The 19,159-nt window shown below is 36.0% G+C and overlaps 1 protein-coding gene across 14 annotated transcripts in view; it reads left to right on the top strand.

Annotated features, from left to right (window-relative positions):
• Positions 1–19,159, top strand: part of LOC309623716 (uncharacterized protein) — a 451,333-nt gene that overhangs the window by 196,752 nt on the left and 235,422 nt on the right. For 6 of the 14 annotated variants that reach the window (XR_014241486.1, XR_014241487.1, XR_014241492.1 and 3 more), the window contains one exon: positions 15,239–15,425. The exons of 2 other annotated variants lie outside the window; for them this stretch is intronic. The gene's annotated coding sequence lies outside the window, so the exon portion shown is untranslated. Of the gene's footprint in view, positions 1–8,336; positions 9,288–11,579; positions 11,666–15,238; positions 15,426–19,159 lie in introns of those variants that run through there. 6 more of the 14 variants (XR_014241488.1, XR_014241491.1, XR_014241484.1 and 3 more) reach the window with 6 other exon arrangements.

The raw sequence follows: 19,159 nt of genomic DNA, 5'->3' as shown, positions 1-19,159 counted from the left end.
GGATCATCTTTACTATCATTACTCTGAATTCTTTTTCAGGTAGGCTGCGTATTTCCTCTTCATTTGTTTGGTCTGGTGGGTTTTTACCTTGCTCCTTCATCTGCTGTGCATTTCTCTGTCTTCTCATTTTGCCTACTGACTGTGTTTGGGGTTTCTGTTTCACAGGCTGCAGGTTCGTAGTTCCCGTTGTTTTTGGTGTCTGTCCCCAGTGGGTGAGGTTGGTTCAGTGGGTTGTGTAGGCTTCCTGGTGAGCGAACTGGTGCCTGTGTCCTGGTGGATGAGGCTGCATCTTGTCTTTCTGGTGGGCAGGACCATGTCCGATGGTGTTTTTTGGGGGTGTCTGTGAACTTATTATGATTTTAGGCAGCCTCTCTGCTCATGGTTGGGTTTGTGTTTCTGTCTTGCTAGTTATTTGGCATAGTGTGTCCAGCACCGTAGCTTGCTGGTTGTTTAGTGGATGTGGGTCTTAGCATTGAGATGGAGATCTCTGGGAGAGCTTTCCCCATTTGCTATTACATGGGGCCTGGAGCTCTTTGGTGGACCAATGTCCTGATCTTAGCTCCCCCAACTCTGAGGCTCAGGCCTGACACCTGGACGGAGTTCCAAGACCCTGTCAGCCACACAGCTCAGAAGAAACAGGAGAAAAGAAAGAAAGATGGAAAGAAAGAAAGAAAGAAAGAAAGAAAGAAAGAAAGAAAGAAAGAAAGAAAGAAAGAAAGAAAGAAAAGAAAGAGAAAAGAAAGAAAGAAAGAAGAAAGGAAGGAAGAAAGGAAAGAAAGAGAAAAGAAAGGAAGGAAGAAAGAAAAGAAAGGAAGGAAGGAAGAAAAAAAGAAAGAAAAGAAAGAAAGAAAGAACGGGAGGAAGGAAGGAGGAAGGAAAGAAAGAAAGAAAGAAGGAAAGAAAAATAGAAAAAGAAATTTAAAAAAGAAAGAGAGAAAGAAAGAAGATAGCAACCAAACCATAAAACAAATCCACCAATGATAACAAGCGCTAAAAATTATACTTTTGGGAAGTCTGAGGTCTTCTTTCAGCATTCAGTAGGTGTTCTGTAGGGGTTGTTCGTCATGTAGATATAGTTTTGAAGTATTTGTGGGGAGGAAGGTGATCTCCATGTCTTACTCCTCCACCATCTTGAATGTGCCCCCTAAGATTTCTTCAAATTTAAATGATGTGGTTACTTAATAGGCCATGTTCATATTGCACATATTTATAATATTGAAATGAGTTTTAAAAACAACCAAACAAAAAAAATCCCAGATAAAACCAGTGCATTCCTTAGCTAGAATGACATACAAATAAAAGTGTTAATGATTTTAGAACATTTGAATGATAATACCTATTCTTGTGACAACTCAGTCCAGAAGAACATTGAAGAGTTAAAACTGATAGTGATTCTTTAACATGAAAATAGAAATTCACCATTCACTTGGTTCATGAGATCATTAAAAGATTCATGGAGTTTATTTTGTATATATATACATATATATACATATAAAAGATTTTAAATAGCATTACTTTTCTAACTTTCTTATTCTGGCAAGTATTGACAACTAGGAATTCTTAGACTGAATTGAGATAAAGGAATGGCCATAAAGAATGAGTGTCCTTCTATCTCTCTTGTTTCTCTCTCTCTCTCTCTCTCTCTCTCTTCCTCTTTCTCTCTCCCTCCCATTGCTCATATATGTCTTGGAAAACTTCTATAGGATATCTTCTTTATTTTTTGCCAGTATATGCTTGCCTATATGACTCTTTGTCTGACTCTTTTGTCCCCTCAGTCTACTACTAAATAATATTTCTTTTCTTGATCCTGTGTTACTCTGATTAATATTGTTGACTTAAGGTTATATGTACATTCCATTAACTGATCAAATTTTTTACCCTCCACCCTGGATGCCAGGAGTTCCCACTGGCATAAATAGCCTATGTAATTAATCATGGGAATAGTCATCAATAAAACAAATCATTAAACAGAAAACAAAATGTCAACACATGTGCAATCAATTAAATGAAGAATGAATACCTAATATTTACATATGTCAGCCTAGTTCCAATGATTGCAACTGCTTTGTTCTTACAGCTAGCTATTACCACTTTTTAGTCATCTAAAAATCAAGAATACTTTTGAAGCTCAAAAATCAAAATCTTGATTTTTATCTACTCCTCTTCATCATTCCCTTTCCTTTCCTTCTGAAACAATTTAGTTCAAAAACTACTATGGGTGACTGAGCAAAGTAGGTAAGTATCTGCATGAAAAGGAGGGATGAGAATCTCCAGCAGCCTAGTAAGAGTTTAGAGTTCAAGTTGAGTAAGGAGGATTCTGCCTGGAAAGCTGACCTAATGGGTGTGATGTCCAGCGTCATAGGGAGAAAGGAGGGCATCCTTGCGGCGGGGAGGTTGAAAGTGGTTGTTGGGGTGTTGGAGCATGAATGGAGTCAGCAGGGAATTTGCAGGAGGTAGATTGTTGGTGTCAGCTACAAGAGGAGATTGGTTGCATTCAGCAGAATTAGTCAAATAAGCCAATAAATGAACATACGTGATTTTTTTTTGGTAATGTTCACATTTCCAATTGATTGAACTTGCTTTTTATTTATAAACAACCTGCAGTCATATATCTGCCGGGTTGAATTATCTTGGCTCTCACTTGGGACTCCCTGCTCATCTTTACTTCCATTTAGAGAATAAATTCTGCTCAGACCTGCTTTTCTGGCCATTTACACCCATATAAAGATGGTAAAAAATCCTCTCCTAACAACACTGCACCTGTATAGTGGTGAGCGTGAAGGGTCTCCTCCCACTCTCCCACTAAAACAGCCCTCCAGCATTTTTCAAGTAGATCATTTCCAAGTCACAGAACTGCTGAGCGAGTGCAAAAACTTCACAGTATACAATTTCAGTGTTGAGAAATTGAAGAAACCTGCACACAGGAAAAAATTGGGAGTTAAAAATTTTCAGTTAAAAAAATGGTTTCTTAATATCAATACTTTCAGTAGAATAGAATAATAACCTTTTAAAAGCCCTTCTCAATAAGCTGTTATGCAACGCTGCACAAGCACTACTTTCCTCTTACCATCCATCTCATCTTTGTCACTTTATTGACTCTCTCCTTCCAAATGTCTTAAATATTGAATTCCTACTTCCTCCTTAAAGACGAATTTCTTATGAAGATGTGGAAACAGTTACACAATGGTTGTTTGGGGAAAATTCATTACAGTCCGTTACTGAAGTCACAATGTAGGTACAAGCACTTTTGGATCAGACAAGAAGGTCTATTGAGTAAGTTGCTGCCATAGTTCCTATGTGGGAAGTTTCTAAATAAAAGTTATATTTCTGGGTAGCATGTTTTGGTATGATATACTGAAATGTTGCCAATGGTTTTTTGTTTCTTTGTGTGTTATAACGCATGTATGAACCTTATTTTACAGAATTCATCCTGCTCACGTCACCAAAACAGAGGATGGTGGCTTTGAGAAGTGGAAAAGCAAGTAGGCACAGAATGTATCTTATTTGCTATGTATTCAGTGTCTGCCAAGAGAATGTTAAGACCTATATGGTCTACAGTTTTAGCTTTTTAAAATTCCTTGAGGTACGTAAATTTACTTCCTAAAATATTGTCCTCAGTTTATGCTATTGAATAAAGAGAAGAAATAGGTCCATGCATATTTCCTGTTGTTTTCTTTCCCCTAAAGATTGGCTTTGCTCAGGGTAAGGGTAAGCTAGGACGAAGTAAGAGGGTGGCATGGACATATATACACTACCAAATGTAAAATAGATAGCTAGTGGGAAGCAGCCGCATAGCACAGGGAGATCAGTTTGGTGCTTTGTGACCACCTAGAGGGGTGGGATAGGGAGGGTGAGAGGGAGACGCAAGAGGAAGGAGATATGGGGACATATGTTTATGTATAGCTGATTCACTTTGTTATAAAGCAGAAACTAACACACCATTGTAAAGCAATTATACTCCAATAAAGACGTTAAGAAAGAAAGAAAGAAAGAAAGAAAGAAAGAAAGAAAGAAAGAAAGAAAGAAAGAAAGAAAGAAGAAAGAAATTTTAAAAAGCAAAAAACAAACAAAAAAATACATTCTGGTGTGCCATAACTCGAAAAGAAAAGGGAAAGCCTCATGATTCCCGTGACTGAAGGTAGTTGGAAGACAGATGTTACTTATCCAGGATGACTAGAGAAAACTTTTCTGAAAGGAAATTTTTGAGCTGTTAATTAACTAAATGGTGAGACAATCCATCTATGATTAGACCTGGATGAAGAGCATTCTAAGTCAAACTAACAGTAAATGCAGGGATTTTTCCCTCACCACGGTGTGTCAGAGCTTGAATTTTTCTCGCTGTTTCTTGGCTCTATAGTTCTTCCAGGCTACTTTGTAGCAGTCTGAGTCTAAACCATCACCTTCCACTAGAATCCAAAAATCTAGGAGGAGCTTCAAGCTGTGACTAGACTCCAATGGATTCATCAGAAGTTAACCCAACCTGGACCCTGGAGTCTCCTCAAATGTCCATCGATGAAAATTCCCAGGCAATTCTAGCTGCCTCTCAATCTATCTCTGCAGTGTTCATAAAGAACCTCAGTAACTTGACTCTCAACCCTAGTAGCAAGTTGCTATCCACTCTACCAGAATATTCACCTCAACAGACTGGACGGAGACTTAATCTACAGGAGGAGAGGGGGGAGGACATTGTTAATTGCTTGGAGAGAAAGGATGGAAAGGGTGATTCAATATATTAAAAATTGCTATGGCAAATGACTTCCTCTGTCTGAGTCTCAAAGAGAACCTCAGCAGAAGGATGTTGAGACTCAATCGAGAATGGAAAGATTTAGATGTAGCTGTCATTATTGCCTGTATCATAGAGATCCTTCTGAGGATAATTATGAGAATAATTACAACAACAGTTATGACAGTAGTTATGATACAGGGTCGGATGAGCCATAAACTTTATTCTTGTACTATTTTTTCCTGCTAGTAATTTTAGGATCATTATGAAGCAGCTTGGGAAAGCTACTCTACACTAGGGCAGATTGGGTACCAATATTTTGATGACCTATATTATAAGTTCTGTGATGTCTTTTTTTCTTGCATCTCTTTTCTACCTTAATACAAGTAACTTATAAGGAATCTATGTAACTTGCATCTGAATGACTTGAATATACTTTAGTTCCACTTTGATCTGACACAAAGAAGCACTAGTAGGTCTTAGGTACTGCCTGTTTTAGAAGCCTGAAGTCCCTGTAAAATGAAACCCAATACTGAGAATTTGAAACAAATTAACTTGTGTGGAAGGAATGTAAAGAAAATGTTGGGTGGCTTGGCCAGAGCACTGTTAGAGCAGCGTGTTGAATTGTAATAAAAATTTTCAGTAGCAGATAAATGTGTGTATAGAGGATCTTATTAAAATTTGAGACATATTTGAGTACCTTTAAAAAAAATTCTTGTTCTTATAGTAGACTTGTTTTTGTTAGCTATGTTTTAAATGAATAACACTTGCCCCCATCACATTCTCAGGATGTAAATATCTGGCTTTCTATTTTTGTGTGTGTGATATTGTCCTCTTGGAAGGGAAGTTTTATATACATTTGGGTAAGGTTAGAAAACAAGGGCACAGATATTTGCACATATTAACCTCTTGGAAGAGATGTCAAAATGGAGGGAAGTAGAAGGGAAGTTAAGAGGTTGGTGATGATTGGAGGGAATTGAAAGAATGGTAGTGGTATGTAAATACTAAGGGAAGATACAATTCAATGGTGTTTTACTTCAGTTATTTTCTTTCATGGCCCTTGTGTACACAGGCCTGGATTTCTTTGTGGGATACAAGAGATATATAAAATTAGTCTTCTGCCCTCCAACTATGTTTAGTTCACTTTAAAAAGATATTAAAGAATTGGGTACCTAAGCAAAGCAGCTGGAGACCTGGGGTAAAGAATAAAAGCCATCCTTATAAGGTAGTTAGGTAAGGAACAACAACCTGTTGGTATTCAGAATGCAGTAGAAGCAGAAACAGCCCAAACCTGGAGGTTTGGGCAAAGAAGTTCAACAGTAACATTAAATATTAATATTAATATCTACCAAACTAGGTCTTCAGAGGTTCTTCTATTTATAACTACCCAAACCATCATGGTCTACAGCATGGGTGAATGTGGGGTCATCTGGAGGTTTCGTTAAACTTGCAAGTTGTTCCCAGATGCAGGGTCATCTTGACTAGTGTATGCATTTGAAAATCATTGACTAGTGAAAAGAACGAACTTATTTCTGTTGCAATCATTTTAAATTTATAAGCTTATGAGATCTAATAATCTAAGAACATGGTTGAACAAAACAAAACAAAACAAAAATCAGTAAATGCAAACTGTATGAAACAGACACAGAAGAAAGTAAGGATATTAGTTCCCTATGGATGCTGTAACAAATGATCACAAACAATGTTTTAAAACAACAGAAATGTATTCTCTCGTAGTTCTGAAGGCTGGAAATCCAAAGTCACTGGGCTAAAATCAGGATGCCAAGTGGGCTGCCCTCCCTCCAGAGGCTGTAAGCCAGAGTCTGTTTCTTGCCCTTGCCCTGGCCTCTTCCAGCTCTGACGGCGGCCAGCGTTCCTTGGCTTGTTGCCACAGCACTCTAGTTTTTGCCTCCACAATCATATTGCACCTTCTCTTCTGAGTCTAATCTGCTTCCGCCTCCGTTTTATAAAGGGCATTTGTGACTGCATTTATGGCCCATTTGGATAATCCAGAATAATCTTCCCATCTCAAGATCCTCAACTTAATCACAGCTACAGAGTTATTTTTTTCATGTAGGGTAACATTCACAGTTATGGGGATCAAGAGAGGCCTATTTGGGGTCGATTATGCATCATACCATAGCAAATGTGGCTGAGACAGAGGGATAGAATGAAAAGGCGTGGCAACTGAGCCCCAATAAATAGCAATGAGTCAGATTATTTACTTCTTTTAAATCGAGATTTAAAATCTGCATTCTCTTCAGCCTGGCTACAGAAAGATGATTCAGAAATTTGTTGCTGTAGTCCAGAGGCAAGTGTACTGTGACACAGACTAGCATTTTAGCAGTAGAGGTGGTACAGTCCTCCTATCTGGAATATCTCCTAGGATTTATTGAATAACTGCATATTAGATGTGAAGGAATAAAACAAACACAAATCAACAGATCACGTTTAGATTTTTAGTTTGAGCAACTGAGTGGATGATAAGGCTACCTACTAAGAAGTAGAAGGCTGGTGAGGAATAGGTAGGTGTGTGGAAGGTGAGTGCAAGTCTGATTTGGGCATTTGAAGAGTGATTTGCTTATTAAACATCCAAGGAGCAATTATAGAAAGTATAATAAAATGTTAAAGTTTTACAAAAAATCTTAGGGTTGCAGATATAGGTATGGAGGCATCAGCATCCAATCAGGATACAGACTAGTTGACGATTCAAAAGAAAATGAGTGATTGGATGTCCAAAGCATGAAGTGGGACGAGTCAAGAAGACCTCAAGCTTTCTGGCTTCAAAAATTTGGTGGATTTTGATACTTTTTATTAAAATAGAGACTATTGGAGCAGAGGAATGGTTCATAGCTTGACAGCAACAAGCTAGGTCCACTACAGACATGTGGGGTTTCACATACCTCTGAGATATTTCCAAAAGACATAGTAGAAATGAAAATGAAGTTCCTTTAAAGAAGAATCAGAAATCAGGGCTGAAAATATATATTTGAGATTTATTAGCTCTACTGTTTTCTCTATCATATAGATTTTAAATGGCAAAACAAGAGGCTGGAGAATTATTAGATACAATTAGATGTGAATAATTAAATGTGAAGAGTGTAGGAAAGGAAACACAAAGATAATCACAATTCCATTAAGAATGCATGATTACTCATTATTAGTCATAAATACGCAATATTCTTAGGTAATGTAAACTAATAAGATCCTGGTGAGACACAGAAGAGTATTGACAAAAAGCCTGGCAGAAACAATACTAAGTACTTCCTAAAGCTTTATCATAATGAGTTCTTATTTAAATATAAGTAAAATATACTTTCCTGATTTTATAAAATTTTACAATATGGTTTTTATGGACTATACATTTTCTTACCTGCTTCTTCCCATCACCCTGCTCTTTCCCATCACCCTTGCCATTTTTTCTTGCTTTGTCTTTTTTTATGTTCAACTTTTCAGAACACCATATTAATAGTAGAAATTACACACACACACACATATGTATATCCAATTAAGTCAATATGATTTTTTTCCCTAGTAGTTCCAAGTGTATTTACTCAATCCCTCAGGTTTAGTTCTTTAAGGAGAGGAAAAGAGTATTTCATAAACAATTTCTATTTTGAGCATTTTTAAATCTTAAAAAATTCCAATATCATAGATTTTAAAATGATTTAAAATGTACTTAATACAGGTAAATGGTAACATATGTTCTATTATAACAGTTAGTCTAAAAACACTTAGACTTCTTATTGATGTAAACCTTGGTTTGTTTATGGAATTAATGACTCTAAGTGTTATTTTAGAGGCTACCTTATTCACTGTACCATGCAATACATAATCCTCAGCTGATACTAGAAATCTCCTCTTCCTTACAATTAACTCATTGTGTGCAGTTCTGCTGATTTCATCTGAGGTCAGTATTCTTTATTTCCTACCTCCTGTCTGTGACATTCAGATTCCAGCAAGTGATAACACAGGAGAGTCTCTGCATAAATTACTTCCTTTACCTACTGCAGGGAGTAAGTTTTAAGATGACCCCTCATGGTCTCTGCATCCTGGTATTCATGCTCTTGTGTAATCTCCTCCATTTGAGCATAGGTGAGATCTTTGACTTGCTTTTAACCAAAAGGATATGTCAAATGTGATGAGATGCCAATCCATGTCTATGTGATATTATTATAAACACGACAGCTTGTGTAACAGACTATTTAGGTTGCCTGCTAGCCTTGCATGCTTTAATGAAGCAAGAAGCCATGTTGGGGAGGACCACTGGCAAAAAAAACTGGAAAAGAGTGCAGCCTATTTCCAACAGGTGGCTAGGGATTAGGGGTGACCTCTGGCTGACAGCCCCCAAGAAGCTGAAGCCCTGAAGCTAACAACCCACAAGGGACTGAATGTGGCCAACGACCACATGAGCTTGGAAGCAGATTCTTTTCCATTTAAGCCTCAAATGAGAACATAACCCTGGCCAAAAACTTTATTTCAACCGTGTGAGAGACCTTGAAGCAGTGGACCAGCTAAGCTCAGTTTGGACCACTTGACCACTGAAACTGTGAGATAATACATGGTACTGTTTTTAGCTGCTAAGTTTTCTGAAATGTGTTAGGTAGCAATAGATAACTACTATATTTCTGATCATAGTTTCTTTCCTCAAGTCTGGCAAATTTCATATACATCCTAGGTTTTGGTTCTATCATGTATATATGAACTTCCCTAATCCTTTTACTCACTCTCAGCCCTAGTTTTTTGGAATTACAAAAGTATAAGTCTTTAAAACAGAAAAAAATCTTAAAATGTCTTCATTCTAAGCATAGAATTCTTACCAAAAAAATTCTTATATGTTTAATGAGTTATGGGATCTTTATATTTTTAAAAGTGTAAAACAGGCACTACTGACATTTTGACTTTGAGAAATTTTCTTGTTGTTGGGGGCTGTCTTATATCTATATAATGTAGATATATCATATATAGCTTATACATATATACCCACGTAAACATGTTTTTGTGTATATTTTATACATACACACTCATATATTTTATTTTTTGTATATATACATATATATACATGTGTGTGTTTTTATACACTTCTACCTATATAAAATTATCTATTCATGATAAATATATGCTAAAAATGCTGTATTAAAGTATAAACCACAGCCATGAACTTGTTATATGATTTAGTATTGCAAATACCAATAAAAGTCAGTCTTAGTGGACATTTTATAATCCATGCCCCCAAAGAAAATTATGTTTCTATTTCAAGTATGACATATGGTACTAACCTTTGTGTGACAATCTTGCTCACATTCAGCATTTGTGACACCAGATTGCCACTTTCTCTGGAATTTGAGTTGACATGAATAGTAATTTTGAATTAAATAAGTCAGCAGGCTGTCAATTCTGGGTAGGCCTTTTATTCACCTGCTTGAAAGTCCAGATGTCAATGCCATGATGTTTAATCCCTTTTTGTAGATTGGGATGGAAGCCTTTTTTTTTTTTTTCCTTTCTCTCCTTTTCAAATTTTAATAGCTCTAGGGAAACTCAGAAGTAGTAATTCATGAGTTTCATGGAATGTTTCAGCAGATAGCTCTGTCATTTTCAAGCTTCTAAAATACCACTTTTTGGCTAAAGACTAAAATAGCTATGTTTATGATTTGGCCCTACCTCCTTCATTCAAAATATTAGAAGGAAGTAATGCTTAATTGTAAGTGTATGTGTGTTTATGTATATGTGTGTATACACAAAAGTGTGTATATGCATTTTTTCCCCAAAGAATCTCTCAGAGACTAATGTAGAACATTGAATGTAATAAAATGTAATGTAAATGTCTACCTTCAGATTTATGGGTGTGAGGATTTGAGTAAATTGAAAAAGCTCTTTGGTGGGATATTACAAAAATATACTTTAGATTCTCAATGTGAAATATTCAAATGTAAAATTTTTGGCAAACTTCAAGAAACTCTAAACAAACAACTTGTAGACAATATTAACAACCAGAAGGCAGTTTCTGGTCTGTGTTCCTACAAAGCTTTGGGGAAGAATATTTCCCATATTTTTAAAATAAGATTTTCTAGCAAAGGTTGAAAACAAATACACTGAGTGTGCATATACCGTCCAGCTGGATTTAAGAATTTTAATAATTTTCTGCGTGTACTTGATCTTTTGTATTGATCTATACATCATCTGTTTTGCTATACCTTCTGAAAATTGTCCACCCAACAATATTTCAGCATGTTCTAAGAAAAAACAATCTCCCACATAATTTACAAACCACATACAACACCTATACAAGTAAACAAAAATTCCATAATGTCGTTTCATATTCAGAAAACATTTACATTTCCCTAATTCCCACAACATTCTCTTAAACTACTTTTGTTTTCTCTGCATTAAGATCTAACTGAGATTGACACATGACATTTGGTGATTGTGTCATTTTAGAACCAGGACCTCTAATGAACCAACTATGAGAAATGTCAACTGTCAGTGCCTCAAATAACTATCAAAAAACCCACTTGTTGAAGCAAAGATAGTTTTTTAGGTTTATTGCAGTAATAAGCCACCTTGGCAGACATTGGTATTGTTTTAAAATAGGACAATTAGGGAAGGATATTTGTGGGTTTTTAGGGCCTCTTTGAAAATCAGGGAACTGGATGGGAGTAGGCAGTTGATGGCGTGAATGCTTTGAACTGGTTTGGCCCAAAGAGAGAAGGTCCTGAAGTGAGCCTTGGTGAGCAAGATGCTAGTCTTGAAAGGTAAGCTATTTGGTTCACAGTCTTACCTTCCAAGAGCTAGTATTTCCTGGAGCAAACAGCTGACCTTTTTTTTTTCTTTTCTTTTTTTTATTACCTGGACCCAGAATTGTTTCGCACAAAAACAGGAAAATGTGCTGGCTTCAATTCTCAGTGAAGTCCAGAGGACAATGAATCTGGTATGCAGATTCTGGTATGAAGATTCAAAAAGTTCTTTTTTTTTTTTTTTAGTAAATTTATTTATTTATTTATTTATTTATTTAGGGCTGGGTCAGATCTTTGTTGCTGCACATGGGCTTTCTTTAGTTGCATTGAGCCGGGCTACTCTTGGTTACGGTACGCAGGCTTCTCATTGCAGTGGCTTGTCTTGTTGCGGAGCATGGGCTCTAGGCGCATGGGCTTCAGTAGTTGTGGCACGCTGGCTCAGTAGTTGTGGCTCACAGGCTCTAGAGCACAGGCTCAGTTGTTGTGGTGCATGCTCTTAGTTGCTCCGGGACATATGGGATCTTCCCGGACCAGGGCTCGAGCTTGTGTCCCCTGTATTGGCAGGCAAATTCTTAACCACTGCACCACCAGGGAAGTCCCAAAAAGTTTTTTTTTTCTTTTTGACTTTTATTTTATTTATTTTTTTATACAGCAGGTTCTTGTTAGTTATCCATTTTATACATTTTAGTGTATATATGTCAATCCCAATCTCCCAATTCATCACACCACCACCATCCCCCCGCCACTAACCCCCCTTGGTGTCCATACATTTGTTCTCTACATCTGTGTCTCTATTTCTGCCCTGCAAACCCGTTCATCTGTACCATTTTTCTAGGTTCAACATATATGCGTTAATATATGATATTTGTTTTTCTCTTTCTGACTTACCTTGCTCTGTATGACAGTCTCTAGGTCCATCCAAGTCTCCACAAATGACCCAATTTCATTCCTTTTTATGGCTGAGTAATATTCCACTGTATATATGTACCACATCTTCTTTATCCATTCATCTGTTGATGGGCATTTAGGTTGCTTCCATGACTTGGCTACTGTAAATAGTGCTGCAATGAACATTGGGGTGCATGTGTCTTTTTTTTTTTTTTTTTAAGAGTTTTTTTTTTTTTTTTTAATAATTTATTTTATTTATGGCTGTGTTGGGTCTGCGTTTCTGTGCAAGGGCTTTCTCTAGTTGCGGCAAGTGGGGCCACTCTTCATCGCGGTGCGCGGGCCTCTCATTATCGCGGCCTCTCTTGTTGCGGAGCACAGGCTCCAGACGTGCAGGCTCAGTAATTGTGGCTCACGGGCCTAGTTGCTCCGCGGCATGTGGGATCTTCCCAAATCAGGGCTCGAACCCGTGTTCCCTGCATTGGCAGGCAGATTCTCAACCACTGCGCCACCAGGGAAGCCCACATGTGTCTTTTTGAATTATAATTTTCTCTGGGTATATGCCCAGTAGTGGGATTGCTGCGTCATATGGTAATTCTATTTTTAGTTTTTTAAGGAACCGCCATACTGTTCTCCATAGTGGCTGTATCAATTTACATTCCCACCAACAGTGCAAGAGAGTACCCTGTTCTCCACACTCTCTCCAGCATTTGTTGTTTGTAGATTTTCTTATGATGCCCATTCTAACTGGTGTGAAGTGATACCTCATTGTAGTTTTGATTTGCATTTCTCTAATAATTAGTGATATTGAGCTGCTTTCCATGTGCTTCCATCTGTATGTCTTCTATGGAGAAATGTCTGTTTAGGTCTTCTGCCCATTTTTGGATTGGGTTGTTTGTTTCTTTAGTATTGAGCTGCATGAGCTGTTTATATATTTTAGAGATTAATCCTTTGTTGGTTCGTTTGCACATATTTTCTCCCATTCTGAGGGTTGTCTTTTTGCCTTGTTTGTAGTTTCCTTTGCTTTGCAAAAGCTTTTAAGTTTCATTAGTTCTCATTTGTTTATTTTTATTTTTACTTCCATTACTCTAGGAGGTGGATCAAAAAAAAACTTACTGTGATTTATGTCAAAGAATGTTCTTACTATGTTTTCCTCTAAGAGTTTTATAGTGTCCAGTCTTACATTCAGGTCTCTTATCCATTTTGAGTTTATTTTTGTGTATGGTGTTAGGGAGTGTTCTAATTTCATTCTTTTACATGTAGGTGTCCAGTTTTCCCAGCATCACTTATTGAAGAGACTGTCTTTTCTCCATTGTATATCCTTGCCTCCTCCAAAAAGTTCTTGTTAGGACAAGTTTCCCCAAATTTTTAAATTACATATATTTTCAAACGTAAAAAATATAGAATGGTACAGTTGTCATTCGTCACCACATAGATTCAAAAATGTTTCAATATTGTTAATTTTACATATTTTGTTGATCTACCTCAGCATATCCTAAGAAAAAGCATATCTCTTTGGATCACCAAGCTAAAATCACACCTAAGAAAATCAACAGAATCCATAATATCATCCAGCATTCACTGTAAATTGAAATGTTCTTTGTAGTCTAAAAATAAATCAAAAGCTTTGTTAATTTTCTCTTGACTAAGACCTGATTTTAGTTCTTGCATATTATGTAGGGTTGTTTCCCTTTAGATTCTTTTACTCTAGAACAACCTTTCAACTTGGGTGAAAAATTTGCTGTAATAAAGTGTTGGAATCATCTGATGGCATCCTGATATTTACATGGAATTCTATGTAAATTCTCATTTTTTTCTAAGACAATTTTTAGAATAGGTGTTAAAAAATGGATTTCTGAATGTAGCATTATTAGGACACACTGAAAGATCATTTGAGACTGTCTAAGCCAGAAAATTAAACACAAATTTCCTCTAATAATATTTCTAGAATAAGTGTTAAAAAATGCATTTCTGAATATAGCATTATTAGGACACACTGAAGGGTTATTTGAGACTGTCTCAACCAGAAAATTATTAACTTGGTAACAAAAAATTGATTAAGATCATTAATACAGATTTCACCTTGCAATTTGTCTTCCTTAGAAGTACATGTTTTACTAAATTTATTTTAAGAAATAACATTTTCTTTAATGGAATTGTATTTTATATCCTAGGTGTCTGTAAAACCACCTAGAATCTATCTGTCATCCAATTTATTTCTTGAGGAAACAACACCCAGGTTATGGTTGGTATGAATGAAAGAGCGTATAAAGCCATCTCTGTAATTTCCAAGCAATATCTATACCATCTAATAGGTGTTTATTGGGACTTCCCTGACAGTCCAGTGGTTAAGACTTCGCCTTCCAATACAGGGGGTGCGTGTTCGATCCCTTGTTGGGAAGCTAGGATACCACATGCCTCACAGCCAAAAAACCAAAACGTTTAAAAAAAAAAAAAAAAAGAAGCAATATTGGAACAAATTCAATAAAGACTTTAAAAATGGTCCACATCAAAAAAATCTTAAGAAAAACAGGTATTTTTAAATGCCTGACATAGAAAGGTCACTGTTAAGGCACTAGAAACAAACAGTAGAGATGACCTCTAATTGGTTTGGTCTGAGAAAGTTTTCATTCCCCTCTCCCAGGGACAGAATTTTCTTGTTTGTTTGCTTGTTTAATTTTCCCTTACTTTTGTTCCAATAGGTCTTCACCTGCATCATGATAATACAGGGTTTACTGGCCTTCACCCAGCAGCTTAACATTTTTTTGTTGTTTGTTGGTTTGCTTGTTTGTTTTTTCCCCAGCAGAGAAGGATCCCTGAGCTGGGCTCTCGGGGTATACTCTTTCCCGTGCCTGGAACACTGATGGTGTTTCTCTCTGCTTTGAATCTTTCTCAGGCCCAGTGAAATTCTACTGAGATGAACCTGAAAGTGAGTGCGGTCAATTTTGTGTCTGTACTCACCACGGCTTATATATCACTACCCCCACCGCCCACTCAGCCTTCAGCAATTCCTTAGAAAACTTCATCTGAAAGCTCCTTACCTTGTCCTACGGTCACCGACTTCCTCCCATCCTCTGACCCAGGTGAGTCAGTGCTCACGTCCTGTCTCTCCTTGAAGTTACTTTTATCATTAGTTTTCAGGCTAATTAGGAGCTTTGAGAATTCAGCTCTCTGCTAGGTCTAAGAAAATTATAATTTTATAAATGGGCCTCTTTTTAGTTTTTGTTAGTGTGGAATTTACATTCTTTTCAGATTTTTATATTCTAGGCAGTAGCTGGAAGTTCATGATGTTTTAATTGTGTTGTTTGCCTTCCTACTGAGTTATGAGTTTGTTTGTTTTAATGTATTCTGGAAACAAATCCTTTGTAGGGCATGTAGATTTTAAACATTATCCAAATTTGGTGTCTTGCTTTGTCATTTATCATTTTTCTAAATTGTGTCCTGAAAAAAGCAGAATTTTTAAATTTCATGGAAGTAAAGTTAAATTTATTCCTTTAGAGTGTGTGTTTTTTATATCCTAGCTAAGAAAGTTTTGCTTACGTCAAAGTAACAAAGATTACATCCTATTGCTTATTCTAGAGTCTTTGTAACTTTACCTTAAATGCTTAAGTCCCCTATCCATTTCAATAATTTTATTTATTATGTGAGGTAAGCATGAGAATTTTATATATAAATATAAATATACATATATATATCTATATCCAGTTTTTCCAGCACCATTTGTTGAAATGACCTTCACTCCCCATTGTATTAGTTTCCTGGGGCTGCAGAAACAAAGTACCACAAACTGGGCAGTTTAAACAATAGAATTGTTTCTTGGTTCTGGAGGAAAGATGTCTGAAATCAAGGTATCAGCACGGTTGGTTCTTTTTGAGCGCTGTGAGCGTGAATCCATTCCACGTCTGTCTGCTAGCTTCTGGTAGGCACAGCCGTTCTCCCTGTGTCTTCCCATTGTCTCCCCTCCATGTATTTCTATGTCTGTGTGTATGTTTCCTCTTTTTTATCAAAACACAGTCATATTGGACTAGGACTCATCCTAATGACTTCATCTTAACTTGCCTATCTCTAAACACCATATTTCCAAATAAGATCCCATTCCCAGGTACTGGGGGTTACGACTTCAACATCTTTTGGGGGGACACGATTCAACCCATAATGCTATATTTGCGTTGGTTTATTTTTGGTTTCCTTAATCAGTTTTATTGCTCTATATATTTATCCTTACACCAAAAGTACAATGTCTTTATTCCTGTAACTTCTAAGTAAGTACTGATATTAGCTGTGCATTTTAGAATCATATTGTCAAAATTTTCACCCCCATACACATACTCACAACCTTGCTGGACTTTCATCATGACTATATTTAGAGTATAGATAAATTCAGAGAGAATTGATAAAAATGATCCAGTCAGTGGGCACGCCGTATTTCCTGATTTATTTGTTTATTTTAAAAAATTTTCTCTCAAATGTTTTGCAGTTTCCAATGTACAGTGGTTTTAACATATGTCCACAAATGTTTTGCCACTCCTTCCTTCAAAAGGTGGAAACTAATTCTCCTCCCCTTATTCTGTGTGCCTCTCAATCTCTTGGATCTCTCATTCTAGAGGAAGCCAGCTGCCATGCTATCCGCTACCACACCATGGAGATTATAGAGAGCCTAGGGGTGGAGGAACTAAGACTTCCTGCTAACACATCATACCAATTAGTCAATCATGGAATACATGAATAAGCAAAGGATTATTGAATTTTATAGTTACTAAGTTTTAAAGGGTTTTGTCACACAGAAATGGATATCTAATACACAGGTCTTACAGATAGTTCATTAAGTGTGTGCCTAAATTTTTATAAAATATAATATTTGATGCTGATGTAACTGAGATTTTGTTTTTCAGTTTTAACTGTTCACACTTTGTCAAGTAGCATTGTGTCTATGTATATGAAGAATATTTTTTGGTAGATTTCTTTCCTCTTTGTTAATACAGCACACATAGAATTTGGTTTGATGTGACAGAAAATTCAACACAAATATTAGTCTACAATGCATAAAATAATTGCATTTATATAGTGAAAAGATATTTTATTTTTTGAAATCACAATAGAATTTTCACAACAATATAGCCCAGTATGTATTAGTAATGAGTTTACTATGTGTTCTGTACTTATGTTACCTCATTCATTTCTCTCAAATATCCCATGCTTAAATGTTTAAAAATATCCATGAAATAGGAAATATTATGCCATTTTACTGATAACAAAACTAAAGCAGAGAAAGTCTATGACATTCCTCCAAGTTACAGGGCTGGTAATTGTAGAGACAATATTTATATGCAGAATTAGCTAAATCCAGAATCTACATCTTTAACCAATGCATTAGAATGCATTATATATTTCATAAAAAAAGAATATGCAGAAATAAAATCGTAAATATTGTTTTTTAACATCTGTATTGGAGTATAATTGCTTTACAATGGTGTGTTAGTTTCTGCTTTATAACAAAGTGAATCAGTTATACGTATACATATGTTCCCATATCGCTTCCCTCTTGCATCTCCCTCCCTCCCACCCTCCCCGTAAATATTCTTTGATAGGGGAGTTAAAAAGGAACTGTTTCCTTGATATCTTTTTGTAATATAACGACTTAGAAACAACAATGCTATAGTATTTGGTACTTTTAAGTATCTGCATCGAGAAATGTTTTTATTTATTTCTTTATATTTTCAGTTCCTTTAAGTAGCTTCATTAGTGACAAAAGAAGATAGTGTGTTGTATGTGTGATATTTCTTTTTGTTCTAAATAGGAAATAGAATACCATTTCTCTCATTCTGAATCATCGCAATAGAAGCTGGTTCATTGAAAATTTTTTAAAAAATTGTGTATTCAACTAATATTGGATACTGACATATATATGAGTTGTTTAAATATATATATATTTATTTTATATATCCTTTATGCATGTTTAAATGTGTATTTTATATATTGTTTATGAATTGTTTAAATCTATATATTATATATTGTATAAATCTATATATTTAAAGATATTTTTTATATTATACATATATTTGTCTAATATATATATATGTAATCTCAGCATCCAATATTAGCCATAAACAACTCACAGTTATTTGTTTCTATTGGGTAGTAGTAATTCAAGTTGACTGTATGAGCTGTATTACTGGCTTGATTTTGGCCAAAAAGTGGATAAATTTTGAATTTTAAAATGAGATAAGGAATCAGTTATTTTCCAATATAAAAAAATGACATCAAATAAACCTTATGATCAAGATATTTAATTCATAGACAATACCTGCAAACAGACTAATAAGAGCAGGTCATGATCATATAACCACAGGCACTTATAGATAGCCTTTTACAGCTTCCAAAATTATTTTAAGTCCTTAATCTCATTTATCCCTCAGACTCTTTAGGTGAGATTGAGATTTTTTACATTGGGCTTCTTAAATATTGCTGAGTCACACGTGAATGTGAGATCTGGCACGTTCACTCGTGAATCTAGGCAAAGGCTTTAGCACAAAGGTGTCCACTAATAACTGTTTGTATTAGCTTGTCATCCAAGGTTCTCCAGGGGATGCTGAGAGCACAGGATAAAATATTTAAGATGACAATCTGTCACCGTGAAGCGTGGTAACAAAAATCATGAAGTTTAAATGTGAAACCAATCAGCACATGCTTAAGTGAAAATAACTGAACAAGACTTCCAACTTCAGGTAAAAACACTGCCAGCGTCAAGCCTCCTGCTAAAGAGAACTTGCTGATGGAAGCCTCAGACTCTGTTTTAGAGGATCAGGTATTTCACAGA

The sequence above is a fragment of the Balaenoptera borealis genome, assembly GCF_965194805.1.
Source record: "Balaenoptera borealis genome assembly, chromosome: 2".
Taxonomy (NCBI): domain Eukaryota; kingdom Metazoa; phylum Chordata; class Mammalia; order Artiodactyla; family Balaenopteridae; genus Balaenoptera; species Balaenoptera borealis.
This window is presented reverse-complemented; position numbering and strand designations above follow the sequence as displayed.